We start from the raw sequence: 12,981 nt of genomic DNA on the forward strand, positions 1-12,981 counted from the left end.
CCATTGCCCTTGCCCCCTACAACCATTGTCCGTGCCCCTGCAGCCACAGCCTGTGCCCCTACAGCCACGGCCTGCACCCCCTATAGCCACTGCCTGCACCCCCTACAGCCACGGCCTGCACCCCCTACAGCCATTGCCTGCACCCCTTACAGCCACTGCCTGCACCCCTTGCAGCCATAGCGCGCCCCCTGTAGCCACTGCTTGTGTCCCCTGCAGCCACTGCCTGCGCCCCCTGGAGCCCTACCCGCACCCCCTGTAGCCCTGCGCTTGCCCCCTGTAGCCCTACCCGCACCCCTATAGGCCACCTGTGTACCCAACATTGCCCCACTAGTATACCTTACACCGTGGCCTCCTGTCTAAAAAAGAATCCTTTTACCTTATTGGTCCAAAAAATTTACTTTTCAACCCATTGGCTATAGAAAATTACCCTCCACCACATTGGTCCAAAATTTCTTACTTTTGCCCCATTGGTTTAGAAAAATTACTTTTTACTACCATTAGTTGAGAAATTTTCTCTCTCCTCCCTATTGGTCGAAAAATTCTATAAATACCCCCTCCCTTAGATTTAACACACCAACATACCCCATAACGACCCATTGTAGAGAAGCTCTACCCTCTATCTTCCCCTCCCCCTTTGAGGTTTTTCAAGTCTTCGGAGAGATCTTCATAAGTTCTGAAGTGTTTTTTGGATCTTCAAAGTGTTCTTCGAGCTTTCGGCATTCTTCAATCCTTTGCTTTCTTTGAGTGAGATTTTTAGGAGAAACAGCCTAGCTCTCCCATAGCCTATCCCTAGTGGAAGCTCTATCCGAGTGCCTCCTCAGCCTAGCCCTCCCCTAGCCTATCCCCAATGGAACCTCTGTCAGTGTTCCACCTTAGCCTAGCCCTCCCCTGTCCTATCCCTAGCAGAAGCTCTGCCGGAGGACCACCTCAGCCAAAAATTCAAAAGTAACCATTCCTAGCCGAAACTCTATCTAAATATTATCACAGTCAGCATCTCTTGAGAAAGGAAGCTGGAGGTCAAGGCCATCTTCCCCTGAGCCAGGAGAATCCAGAAGCAAGTTCATACTAGCATCAACCACGGGATCCACCCCCTTGACCAGAAACAGGGGTCAAGCTCAGGTATAATTTCTCAACAGAATTAGCACAATGTAGACTCCATATAGACCTTGTTTTAATGTATATAGCCATTTAAATTCAGTCAATGTAAATATGTGTGATAACTTAACCATCCATACGGAATAGGAATAATTCTGAAAAATGTTCGTTCTTAAGCATCTAGTAGGAAGACTGGTTGAACCGGGTAGATTGGGTGCCTAACATCTTCCCAACTCTCCAACCTGACACTTACCCTGAATCTCTAGACTAGACTAACTTTTGGGCCCTTTTCTTAGGAATTGGGCCCACCCTCTAGGTCCTTGGCCCATAATGCTAGGTTGTGACTCTAAACCCTTTTGCATGACCCCGATCCCCGTATTGGACCATCATCAAATCTCTATCTCGAAAGATAAACTTTACACTCTTACAAAATAGGCCTCCACGTATCTCCGAGCAGTGAGACAGTGGGGCGGGGCCTGTAAGGTAAGAACACATGACACACCCCTCCCTCATGGAAGGGAAAGAGAGGAGAGAGGATGGAATCAATGCAAGTCCTTCCCCCCCAAAAAAAAGGGGAGGAGAGAGATCCCATTTCCGACCGCTACCCTCACACAGTGTGGTCAAGCATTTATTTGCATCAAGTACACTCCCCTTTGGAGTTAATAACAATTTCCTTCTTTCAATTCCCAAGGTGGAAGGGGTGCGAGCCCTGGAGAAATTTTGGCCCTTGTGCATGGGCAAATTTTTATGTAAATTTTTTTCTAAAATCATAGCTTTGCGAATCTCTGGATTCCTCCCTAGAATTATTTTTCCTGACCAAGGCGCCTTCCAGCATGGGAAATTAATTCAGACTAATATTACTTTGGCCTCTGAGCTCACCAACTTATTGGGGAAAACCTCCAGAGGTGGAGGGGTGGGTCTCAAGATTGATATAAAGAAAGACTTTGACACCCTCTCTTGGGATTTTCTGTTCATGGCCCAAAATAAGTTTGGATTTTCTAAAACCATGATTAGATGGATCCACTCCATTCTTTTGTCTACTAGAATTTCTATTCTACTCAATGGTGGTCTTGTGGATTATTTTGAGGGCAGCAGAGGTTTAAGGCAGGGAGACCCCATCTCCCCCATTTTATTTATCATTGTCAAAGAAGTTCTCTGTAGGGTTTTGAAAGATTTGGCCGTAAAAGCCTTATTTTGCCCATTGTGGACCTTGTGGTGCTGTGGTCCCTACTCACCTTCTCTTTGCAGACGATGTCTCCATCTTCATGAATGTGCCAAAGAGATACGTTAGAAATCGGAAGGTGTTCCTTGAGAAATACCAACGTTTCTTTGGGCAGTACTTCAATCTTGAGAAAAGCAAAATGTTTCTGGGCAAGGTCTTGGCCGAGATAGGACAATGGTTTGCTGAAGAATTGGCTATTCCTATTTGATCTTTTCCAACAAAGTACCTTAGGGTGGAAATTTTTCAAGGTGGAGTCAAGAGGGACCCCCTCCTTTCTGTGATAGACAAAATCAAGGCAAGGTTCATAGGGTGGAAAGGAAAGCTCTTATCAATGGCTGGTAGAGTTAAGCTCATGCGATCAGTGATCTCTGGAATGCCTTTGTATAGTTTCTCTGTATACTGGTGGCCTTCCTCACTAATCAAGTGCCTTGAGAAATGGATGAGAAATTTTATCTGGTTGGGTGACATTGACTCTGTTAAGTTGATCACAGTTAGATGGGACTTGGTCTGTAAATCAAAAAAGGAAGGAGGCCTCGGCCTAAGGAGACTCAGAGACATCAATAAGGCATTTTTTTTTCGCTAAATGAAAAATTTATTCAAAATAAGAAAAAGGAACCTAATACAAGTAGAGATCAATATAGGGGGAAACCAAAGAAAGGAAAAGCGCACTCCACATCCCCACCTTTGGCATTGCTATCAACAGGAAGAGGGAGAAGCACTCTAATTGAACCTATAGTTTGGTCTTCCATTAGCATCACTGCTAATGAGTGCCACAATATAATCAGGCAGAACAGCATTGGACGTTGAGATGCCTATTTTGGCTACATCTCGAGCTAAAAAATAAGCAATGGTATCAGCCTCTCTAAAGTTATGAGTTATCTTCCAGGTTATCCCGCCTAAGTACAGTTTTAAAAAAGACCATCTCTGGGAAGCAAACCAGGGCACCCTATTTTTTTGTATCAGTGTAACCATAGCGCTGGAGTCAGACTCAACCCAAAGTCTATTAACACCCATGTCCTTTGCATGCATTAGACCCACCATAAGGCCCTCCATCTCAGCCTCAAAACCTCCTGTCACTCCCATAAAGACTTTATAGGTCCCCAACACTCTTCCTATAGGATCTCTGAAAACTCCTCCAGCTCCCGTACGACCAGGATTCCCCATCAAGCTGCCGTCAAAATTTATCTCAATCTAGTGCATTTGAGGTTTACACCAAAAAACTTCTAAAATTTTATTTGAAGGCATGCCCTGAGCGCTTAACCCCAACTTCCTATAGCAAATTAGATCTTCCACTAATCTCACTGTCCCTTTGAAGCAAGGCCTGCAATTTTTTATTTTATCCAGAACTGAGTTACAAACATACCAAGGCGGCCTCCACCTTTCATCATGCCTTCTCTTATTCCTTTCTCTCTAGATACTATTTGAAACCATGACCAATCCCATCTCCCAAACTTCCTTGCAGCGAACCTGCTTCATCAACCGCTTCCACCACTAAAATAGTTGGGGCATCATTCTTGGATTTATCCATTTGACATTGAAAATCTCACAAAAGAAAATCCAGATTTCAACAGAAAAAGGGTGAATAAATACATGGTCCAGGGATTCTTCCTCCTCACCACACAGAGCACATTTTGAGCCAAGAGAAATGCATTTTTTCCTTACGACATCATCCAAGGGCAGCCTTCCATGAACCAGCCTCCAACCAAACATAGACATTCGAGGTTGCAGCCTTTTAGACCACACAATAGAAAACCATGGGACTTTTGGATTGTGAGATTTGATCTCATCCCATGCCGATCTAATGGTGAAGGATCCATCCATTGACCCCTTCCAAAAACATCTATCCTCTCAATCATACTGAGGGATTCTGATACTTTTTATCAAGTCAAAAATGTCATTCATAGTAGAGGACTGAACTTGAGGCAGATTCCACTGGTAGCTGGTAATAAATCGATCAGCCCTCGTTGAAACTTGACCGCCACTGTGAGCCACATCCATGAGTTCCTGGACATAGGACCTATTGACCCACTTATCCTTCCAGAAATCAATTTTCCTACCATTACCAACCATCCACCTCTTATTATACATAATGAGGCTCCACACTTTCCTTATTCTAGGCCAAATAGACGACACCCTGTAGCTAGGTTGAAGAGCGTCATTTCCTGTTAGAAATCTGGCCCTGAGAAAATTGTATGCTAAAGACTCCTTATGCTTTATTCTCCATGCCAGACTACACAGTGATGCTTTATTCATTTCCCTCAGTCTCCTCAGCCCCAAACCGCCCTCCTCCTTCAGCCTACAACACACATCCCATTTGATAGTTTTTTTTTTCTTCGTATCAATATCACCTGTCCAAATAAAGTTCCGCATCCACCTCTCCATAATGGTAATCAACACTGAGGGCCACCAATAAACAGCAAAGGAATGGTTTATCATCTCCGAGATAATAGATCGCACTAGTTCCACTCTTCCGGCCATTGATAGTAAATTCCCTTTCCATCTTGCCAACCGGCTTTTGACCTTATCTAAAATTAGAATCAGAGCTTCCTTCTTCACCCTTACTTTGAAAATCTCCACACCCAAATATTTGGTGGAAAAATTATAAACTGGGATTTTTAGAACATCAATAATAGCCTACTTTCTCTGGGCAATAATAGGGCCAAGGAAAGTTTTACTCTTCTCAATATTTATTCTTTGACCCGAGAAATCTTCGTATCTAGAAAGGAAAGATTTTAAGTTCTTCACATACCTGATAGAGGCATTGGAGAAAATAAAGATGTCATCGGTGAACAAACTATGCACTAGAGTAACAACACCAACTGATCCTCCATTCAGAAGAACCAATTTTTTTACAGATTGAAGAAGCTGATTAATCCTAGAATTCCATTTTTCTGAGAAACCGAATTTCTGCATAACATGGAACATAAACTTCTAAGAGATAGTGTCATAGGCCTTCTGGATATCAATTTTCAGCCCTATACCTCCCCTATGAGTGGTAAAAAACATCAAGTTTGCTAACTCCGAAGCCAAACTGATGTTTGAATGAATGATTTTCCATTTTTGAAAAGGTTCTTGCTCCTTGGAGATGACACTGCGAAGCACTTTCGATAATCTCATAGCCAAAATTTTTGAGATAATTTTACATAAGAAATTTCCCATGCATAATGGGCGGAATTTATCTAGAGAAACCGCTCCCTCCACTTTCAGGATCAATGCCAAAAAATTGTTATTAATCCCATAAGGCATATAGTTTATTCTGAAAAAGAATTTAATAGCTTTGCAGACATCCAAAGCAATGATATCCCAACATATTGTGAGGGTAGCGGCTAGAAATGGACTTGCACCTCGTCCAACTCTCCTCTCTTTCTCTTTCAATTGTGAGGGGAGGGGTTTGTGTCATGTGTGCTTTGTTTACGGGCCCTGCATCACAGTATCGCATCTTAGAGATACATGGAGGCCTATTTTGCAAGAGTGTAAAGTTCGTCATTCTAGACAGAGGGTTTGATGATGGTCCAATATAGGGATCGGGATCATACAAAAGGGTTTAGAGTCACCACCTAGGATTATGGGCCAGGGGGTGGGCCCAATTCCAAAGAAAAGGGCTCAATAATTGGTCTGGTCCAAAGATCTAGGGTAAGTGTCAGGTTATAGAGTTGGGAAGATGTTAGGCACCCAATCTTCCTGGTTCAATCAGTCTTCCTATAAGATGCTTAAGAACGAACATTTTCTATAATTATTACTATTCCACATGTATGGCTAAGTTATCACACACACACATATATATATATATATATATTGACTGAATTTAAACTACTATGTACACTAAAACAAGGTCTATATAAAGTTTAAATGATAACAATTTGGTTGAGAAACTATACCTGAACTTAACCCTTGTTTCGGGTCAAAAGGGGTGGGCCCCTGATTGGTATCCTCTCGGATTGTCTTTCGTGTTCTCCTGGCTCAAGGGAAGATGGTCTTGACCTCCAACTTCTTTTCTTGAGAGATGCTGACTGTGATGATATTTGGACAAGGTTTCGGTTAAGAACGGTTACTTTTGGATTTCGATTCAGATAGAGCTTCAGCTAGGGAAGGCTATTTCTGGGTTTAGGATGAGGTGGCACTTCAGTAGAGCTTCCGCTAGGGATAGGCTAGGGGAGGACTAAGCTGATATGGTACTTCGGCAAAGCTTCCTTTGGGAATAGGCTAGGGAGGGCTAGGTTGAGGTGGCACTCCGGTAGAGCTTCCGTTGGGGACAGGCTAGGGGAGGGCTAGGCTGTGGTGGCACTTCGACAGAGCTTTCGCTGGGAATGGCTATTTCTGGAAAGATTCTAGGGGCACTCAAATAGGGCTTTCGTGAACTGTAATTTTTGGAAAGAAACGGATTGACCTAAAAATGGATTAAAGATCCCAAAGCCCCGAAGAACACTTTGAAGATACGAACAGAGTTTCGAATATTGACAAAGATCTCTTTGTAGACTCAAAGAACCTCAGAGGGGGTTTCTATTTCTGGTAAAACTCATGAACACTCAAAGGAGGGGGTTGAAGAACACGTTACTTTTCCCAAAACCTGGATTGGACTAAGAACTTGGATTGAAGATCTTCAAAGTCCCGAAGAACACTTCGAAGATCCGAACAAGATTTTGGATCTTGACAAAGATTGCTTCGAAGACCCAAAGAAACTCAAGAGGGGGAGGGGAGGAGAGAGGGCAGAGCTTCAATACTATGGAGTGAGGTGGGTTTGTTTGTTGTGTAAAATCCAAAGGAGGGGGTACTTATAGGTTTTTTCAGCCAATGGGAAAGAGGGAACATTTTTATCCAACGGACGGAAGAGGGTTTTTTGCCTAAAGTGGGTGAAGCAGGCTTCTATCCAATGGACAAAAGGGGTTTTTGGACTAAAATGGGTGAAATGGGCTTTTATCCGATGGGTAAAAGAGGGTTTTTGGGAGAGAGAATCCTTAGACAAAAGAATGGGATTTTGGTTTCAAGTGGGTAAAGGGGGAATCCCTTCACCCACTGGTCTAGTGGAAAACCAATCTCTACCATTACTGGCAGTGCATAAGATTGGGCCAAAGTGCACAGGGCATGGTTAGTATAGGAGGGTAGGCAATGCGGGCAATGTCATGGGTGTTTGGTGCATGGCATATGGGTAGTGGCATGTGGGTGTGTGGTGCATGGCACAGTGCCATGGCATGGGTAGCAACTGGCAAAGGGGGCACGAGCATGGGTAGTAGATTGGCAGGCTGGGCAACAGCCAGCACGCGCATGTGTGCAGGCTGGCCTGCTGGCCAACATATAGGTGTGCAAGGCAAGGGCGTAGGCCTGTGCTCCTGGGGGCTCAAGCATGTGCTCTTGGGGGTGCAGGTCTGTTGGGCGCATGGCTGGCTGGCACCATATGCTATAGCCTATGGGCTACAACCATGAGCAGTAGCCATGGGCAGCAAGCATGCATACGGGCTGGCCTGTTGGCCAACGAGCACAACGTACTATTTATGGATTTTTCTGGTGATGGTCATGGGAGATTTGTCAGTCCAATTTTTACTGCCATATATCATCATAATTGTACTTTCGAGCATTATCCATCCGTACGATCATCTTGACCAGATTCCTTCATATATAAAATGTTAAAATTGGACCCTCTTCTCTCCCTCGCGTGAGTTTCTAGGGTTTTAGGTAGGGGAGTGTTTCTGGGTTATTTGGGTGGGTAGCGGGTGAATTTTATAGTGTTTGGGGTAGGTAGGGGATTATTCCAGGTTTCCAACGGGACTGTCCTCATGTGCGGCATACATGCAGGAAAGTGTAATATTTCGACGATCATCACGGGAGATCCATCGGTCCGATTTTGACATGCCATATATCATCGAAATCATATTTCCAAACACTATCCATCTATGCTGTCATCTTGACCAGATTCCTACTTATATAGAAAATCAAAGTTGGACCCCCTTCTCTCCTGTGCAGGGGTTTCCAGGGTTTCGGGTAGGGAAATGTTTCCATTATCATCTCTATTGATCAGAAGTCGAAAGTCACATCCAAGATCCACATTTCATCTCAGCCAGAGGAGGGTGAAAAAATTGGGTGTCTACACATACCTTATAGAATGTACCGGGAAACTCGTCTGGACCCAAGGTGCTCTCAGAGTCAAGGTCCCAGACCGGCTCCTTAATTCCATCATCATATAGCATCATATCCAGCCCAGCCCTGTTGTCCTCCTCCAGAGAGTTTGGAATGCACTCCAAAAGATCCATGCGCTCATGAGTAGGGGCAGCTTTATGATAATTTTCATAAAAGATGGTCACAAATTCTTCAATTTGGTCTTTATCAGAGAGAACCACGCTGACCTCTTTTTTAATCATTTGAATAGAGTTTCTAATTCTTCTCATCTTAGCAGAAATATGAAAGAATTTTGAACATTTATTGCCCTGCAGCCGCCACTTGATATGAACTTTTTCAGCCCATAATTTTCCATAATTCTCCAATGCCTTCAGCTGTCTTGTTTTTGCATCTGCTTCCCGAGAAAAAAGAGCATTAGTCATTCCATAATCCTCAATATCCCATCGCACATCCTCCAAACCTTTCTTAGCTTCCTCCAATTCGACATTAAAGTTAGGAAAACTGCTTTTCCCCCATACCCACAACACCCCTTTAAGTCAGCTTTTGCTTAAAAACTTCCATGGGAGATCCCTTGATATCCATGTCCCTTGAACACTTCACAGTATGCAGAAAGGACTCATGTTCTACCCAAAACTGCTAAATTCTGAATGGACAATTTCTTGGCCTCTCTGATGCTACAGACACCACCAGAATAGGTGACTGATCGGAGGCCACCCTTTGCAGGACAATCTGATGGACATCCTGAAACAGAGAAATCCAGGCATCATTATAAAAACTCTGGTCCAGAACAGTAGCAATGTTTCCCCTTCTATTGTGGGACCAAGTATATTTCTGGCCTTGGGTTGGAATTTGCATGAGTAGGAAAGCATCCACCATTGCCTCGAAATCTACAGCCGACCCCAGATTAAATACACTAGGGCCCCTCTTTCAGGCAGATTGGTACTCGCATAGTTTTTAAAATGCATTTTACATGGAAGGAGTTGGCCCCTACTTATGAGTCACAGGTTTCTCCCTTCACTCATTAATGTGGGATTTTCTCCTCTGCAATTGAGCCCCCCAGTGAAGGCAGAAACTTTGGTGCAAGCAGTCAGGGTTTCCCATGGACTGGGCCAGTGATGATGCCCATGTAGATACTATCTGCCTTGGCCGTGTTGGTCCAAGGCCTAGAGGTTGATGTAAAAAAACTCTCTGCCACACTGCACTGGTGCGGTGAGGATCTAGATAGCTGAGAGCACCTTGGGTGCTCCCAACCTTCTAGATCCTCACTGCACCAGTGCAGTGCAGTAGAGAAACAAGGTTTTCAAAACATGTCTTCCATGGAATGGTTTGTCCCTTACTTATGAGTCACGAGTTTCTCCCTTCACTCATCGATGCGGGATTATTTCCCCCACAATAATACTGAAAACAATTAAAAAAAAAAAAGGTGTTGCAAGAGCCAACAAACAAGAAACAAAAGGCCAGAGGCTTATAGTCTTATAGAAATTCCTCAAGAAAACAAAACAACTAAATCGGGGAAATGTTTTAGCACTCAGGGACTAAATCCTAATCCATTATTATCTTGGGAAAGCCTTAATCTTCAAGATTGAAAATTTAGTGAGAGAGAGAGAGAGAGAGAGAGAGAGAGAGAGTCAAAATAGCAAACAATTCCAAAAGGAATTCTACTACAACTAAGGCATATAGATTCACATGTTTGATGGAAGTTTGTGAATTGTGACTGGGTTTAAACAAATCCATGATATGTAGAAAATTTTGATTTCATTGCAAACATTAGATTCGAAAGATTTAATATGCTCATATGAAAATAGAATTCTTAGGGTTTCTAGAGGGGTTATGATTGTGATGTAGGAACAGATGATTAAGAATTTGTATAAACTTACATTAAGAGTATGTACACACTTATAGGGACTATTGAAATAGGTGGAGCTATTATTGAACTCAAGCAAGATGTACATATAAATGACAAATATTACAAAAAAAATTGGTTATGAACAAATACATATATGGAAAAGGGGATCTCTTTCGCTTTGGATATCAGATATTTATGGAGTAGAAGTGATATCTCCAATCACATTTCAATAGTTAGAAGGGTGAAGTCATATCACATCATGCGGAAATAAGTGTGTGAGGCATCTCAAGAGGGGAGTGTGGGTTATGTTGGTTTGGGTGTGGTGGACATGTAGAGATAATGAAAGAGTTTTCAGAATCAACCACCAGCATTGTTCTTCTTTAGGGTGGCTTTCAAAATTTGAGCCAATGTGGATAATTGTTGGGTTTTGTGTTCTATATGATGTAGAGCCCACATAGTTATTATTTAACTTGTATATTGGGTCAATATTTTGTCCACTATATGTACATGGTTGTAAAGATTTAAGAACTTCAGAAACAAGAACCAAAGAAGAAGGAAGAAGAAGATAAATGAGAGAAAATAGAGGTGGAACAAGTTGTGCAATTCATAAGTTAAGTCTACCCCCATATCCCATCTTATTTATAATATTACTGATCACAATCATAGAAGGAAAAGGAAACTAACTAACTTAGCTAAAAATTATCCTAAACATAATAAGAAACTATATCTAACTACCATAGATAAGCTTGAGACAAATACCATCCCATGTATAAAGGTCTATGGATATCCATAGACCTTCAACCGACACATATGCTCTAACACTTCTCCTCAAGTAGGAATATACATATCAAAGGCTCTAGCTTGGAACATGAAGAATATATATATGGGTAAACATCACTCCTCTCCCCTGAACTAAGGCCAAATATCAACTCGACACACCACCTTTCTAAAAATATCACTCCTCTCTCCTATAAGAAAAATATGCTATCTAACAGCCCCAACTGTTAGATTTGGCTGTTAAGTCAAGTTAAATTTTTTATAATCCCTAAAATACCCCCCTTTGCCTCTTTCTCCCTTTCCTCCTTTCTCTGAAAAATTATCTGAAACCATAAGGAACCCTAACTGCTGGCATCACCACCCCTCCTCAGTCCCCTCAATAGTGTTGGCTCTCCTCTCTTACTTCTCAGAGCAGTAGTAGCAAATATCGTGGACAGTTCCTTTGGTGGTGAAAATATTTATTCTTTTTTTTGTCCCTCTTAGCCTCTATAGCCTACCTCTATACCTAAGCACCCAACTCTCTCTCTCTCTCTCTCTCTCTAGAACTCTCTAGCAGGACCCTTCTCTTCCCTTCCCCACCTCTCTCTGGGAGAGAGACAACAGTTAATCCGAAGGAAGAGAACCCCACACTGACTCTTAGATAGCATCAGACCTGCACGTGTCTAACCAAATCTAAAAGCTCATTAGTGTCTTTCTCTCTCTCTGTTTCTCACTCTAAGATAGAAGACTGAGAGGGAATGAGATGATGAAGTAGGATATGAGATGGGTTTGATCAATCAAGCAATAAAAAGGAGAAAACAAGAGGGTTGTGGAATTCTTGAAGAAGCCAATATGGAATCAACAAACTCACAGAGCAATAAACAACAACAACAATTACAATCTTCTTCTTTGCAGTTGGTCCCATTGGAAGATCGATCAGGGCCAGGTCCCGGTCCCAGTCTCATGTCAAGCCCATTCATGGGCTCCATCTCCATCCAACTTGGAGCAGGTGCTGCTAGTGGTTGTGGTGGTGGAGGAGGAGGAGTTGGAGCTACTTCTTCCACATCTACAACCACTACTAGCCCTCCACCACCCAGACTTGTTGATGCTTCCCTCGCCATCTCCACCAAATTTGATTCCAACCCATCTGACAGATCCTCTCCTCTCGTTGATCCCTCCAAGAACAAACAACAATAGCTTTTGATTTCCTCTACTACCAAGAGATTATCAAAAGATAGGCACACGGAGGTCTATGGAAGGGGCCGCCACATCCATATACTGGCAACTTGTGCAGCTAGGGTTTTCCAATTAACACGTGAATTGGGTCATAAATCTGACGGTGAGACCATCGAGTGGCTCTTACAACAAGCAGAACTTGTAATTATTGCCGTCACGGGTACTGGCATAATCCCTACTAATCTTTCACCCATTAATGTTTCTCTCTGAAGTAGTGGCTCTACCCTTTCAGCCCCACCTTCAAAATCTGCTCCTCATTCCTTTGATGGTGCATTAGCCCTTTCCCACTGTTCCCAACACTATGATAAAGGTGATGCCGATCGGAGACTCCTCGTCGGCTATGAGATCTTAGGGTTTCATCATCAACAACAGCAACATATCTTGACTAAGGATTAGGTCGGTGAAGCTTTGCCTGGTAGTGGTGGTTCAGGTAGATAGCTATTTGAGAAAATTCTTGAGAGAAGATCTATTCAAGGAGGAAATGTAGAGATTCATGAAATAAGTATCATACCCACATACTACATTTGATTTTAGTTAAAGAAAATCAAGAGAAGATGGAATTTTGAGGTTAATGAGCAAAGGAAACCGAAATCCCAAAGGGATGAAGGGAAAACCAACTTACTTGAGTTTAAATAGAGAGTAGAGACTATAGATCCAAGTGAGAAGTGTGACTAAGGCTTGCAAATGGCTCCTTGAACCCTCTCTTGGATGCCTT

General features: G+C 42.8%; 1 pseudogene; it reads left to right on the forward strand.

Moving 5' to 3' along the window:
• The first annotated feature begins 11,813 nt into the window (after positions 1 to 11,813).
• On the forward strand, positions 11,814 to 12,753 carry LOC122065450 (annotated as a pseudogene).
• Positions 12,754 to 12,981: the final 228 nt, after the last annotated feature.

This window comes from Macadamia integrifolia, unplaced genomic scaffold (genome assembly GCF_013358625.1).
Source record: "Macadamia integrifolia cultivar HAES 741 unplaced genomic scaffold, SCU_Mint_v3 scaffold2021, whole genome shotgun sequence".
NCBI classification, from domain to species: domain Eukaryota; kingdom Viridiplantae; phylum Streptophyta; class Magnoliopsida; order Proteales; family Proteaceae; genus Macadamia; species Macadamia integrifolia.